We start from the raw sequence: 2399 nt of genomic DNA, 5'->3' as shown, positions 1-2399 counted from the left end.
TCAGGCTTTTGGTCGAACTGCACGTAAAGGTAAACCTGGATCTGCTCAGATAATCTTCTCGACTGAACACCTGGAGCAATCTTTCAGGACAGTGTCTTCTCTGGAGGAAGCTAAGAGCATGAGGGATAGACTTGCAGCAGAAAAGACAAATCACATGATGAATGATGTAACTGAGTTGAGACTTCGGGAGGACCTGTTCTCAGAGTACTGCAAAACTCTTCAAGATATTCATGAAAACACAGATGGAGATGACAGAAGAGCTGTTGTTGCCATCATGAATGACTTCTGGGGGATGTGGTTGCAAATTAAGTCAGCGGAAATTGACCAGTTGAAGAGAGATGAATTGCAAAAGAGTTTGAAAGCTGATTTGTCATCGGCAAAAAGTCAGTCTGAAAGTCAGACTTCACCGTGTTCCAGCATTTATCATTACATCAAGTTTGGAAATATCGCACTGAGTGAAAAAAGATGGAATGTCAGCAGACGGCTCTTTGAAAAAGCCATGAAACAAGATGAAAGTTGGGCAGCTATAGCTTTCTACAATCATGCATACTGCACCATAAAGCAGAAGAATGGAGATAATAAAGATTACCTCAATCAGGCCAGAGATGATCTAATGAAGGCACAGGAGTCTCTGAAGTATCTCATTGAGGAATCCATGGTCTGTCTGCAGCTTGTAAAAATGTCATCTGCTGACTCAGCCAACAGTAACCCTACCAGCCTAGACAAACAGGTCACAGCCAAGAGGACGATGTTAGGTTACATTAACCAAAACATTACTGAGGCCATCCAAAAGCTGGATGAAATAAAAGAAAACGACCGGGATGCAGTAGCCAATAAATCACCAATTTTCTCTCTGGTGTCTGGTGCTGATGATGATGATCTCCAAGTGGAAGCCTATAACCTCTACAGTCAAGGTCTGAAATATGTGTTTTCTGTGGAAGAGGAGCCCCGTTTCCCATGGGAAGCTTTTCTAGTGTTCTGTCTTGGAATTTTACAGATTGTTGGAGGAGCACTGATAACTGCATTTACGTTTGGTACATTAGCTCAAGTTGGCATGGGACTCATCACTGAAGGAATATCAGACTGCATCTATGGCATAGAGGCCATGGTGACAGGAGATTTCAGCTGGAAAAAATGGGCTATAGAAAAAGCCATTTCTATTGTTGTGTCTCTCATTGGGTTTGGACTTGGAAAGCTGATCGCAAAAGGCTTCAAAGCTTGTAAAACGTTAATTAAGGGAATCGGCAAAAAGCTGAAGTCACTGCCAAAGTTTCTTTCCAAACAAGCTAAAGACACTTTGAGTGTTGTCACAAAGACAAATATGAAGAATACTGCAAAACACACTGCTAAAAAAATGGTAGAGGAAATCATTAACTATGGATTTTGTAAGGTAGAAGAGAAAATACTGTCAGAAATACTAAACAGCATTGAAAACCTTGTGAAAAATGGAATTGTTGATGACGTGAAATCCAACATGGAAAAAGAACCCTTGGCTACATTAGTAGACCTTGTTATCCTCTCACACATTGACAATAATGAGCAACTTCATGATCTCCTGAAGGACAAGAACAAAAAGAAACAACTGCTGGACATTTTCAGAACATTAAGCAACACTGCAGTACAGCCTTTCTATGCAGACCTTGACTGGCAGAACAAGCTGAACTCATCCTTCTCCACAGTGATTGACAGTGCTAAAAAAGAGGCAAAGGGAACAATACGTGGGATTCTAACAGCCATCCAAGTTGTCCACATGGGGGCACTGGCAGGAGACGCCATCAGTGTAGTGCTCAGCCTCTCCAGCAAGTTTTTTTCAAACTTTCGGGAACAACTGACTAAATTTAAAAAATTAGAGAAAGTGAAGGTAAATGAACTATCTGCTTCTGACAGTGAGCTGTTGAAAGAATTCAAGCAGGATTTGGCCGACACCATCAGTGCTTTATTGGCTAATGCTTTGGTACAAGTGTTCCACCAGAAGTTCTCCAGTCACTGTGTTTCTCGTGTTCAAAACAAAGTAAATGGTGTCATTCGCAATTATGTACGATCTGGCTTAAAGAGTGGCAGAACAGAGGAAAAACTCCGAGCTGGACAGAACAACAGATACATCACAAACATGCCAGTAGATCGAAATTCTGAGCATAAACTTGCAAGAGAGGCAGGTGACCACTTGGCACAGTCACATGCTGAAAAGATCAGGGATCCCATGACTGTGGGAACCATTCTTGATATCAGAATCCTGTCAGAAACCACCCGTACTAAGGTTGTCATCCTAACAGAGGATAGCCATGGCAGACTTACCAAAATGCAGGAGCTGAGCCCAAGCACTGAACACACCGCTCAAACTGTGACACTGATCTACAGACCAAAGAGTGCCCAATACCCAGACGGCCATTATGATGTGC

General features: G+C 42.2%; 1 protein-coding gene across 1 annotated transcript in view; it reads right to left on the bottom strand.

Moving 5' to 3' along the window:
* LOC118332645 overlaps positions 1–2399 on the bottom strand; it is a gene marked incomplete in the record, with an annotated part of 29902 nt that overhangs the window by 2107 nt on the left and 25396 nt on the right.

The sequence above is a fragment of the Morone saxatilis genome, unplaced genomic scaffold (genome assembly GCF_004916995.1).
Source record: "Morone saxatilis isolate NCDOM2014 unplaced genomic scaffold, NCSU_SB_2.0 Contig21, whole genome shotgun sequence".
Taxonomy (NCBI): domain Eukaryota; kingdom Metazoa; phylum Chordata; class Actinopteri; family Moronidae; genus Morone; species Morone saxatilis.
Note: the sequence above shows the minus strand (reverse complement) of the source record. Positions and strands in the feature narration are given on the sequence as shown.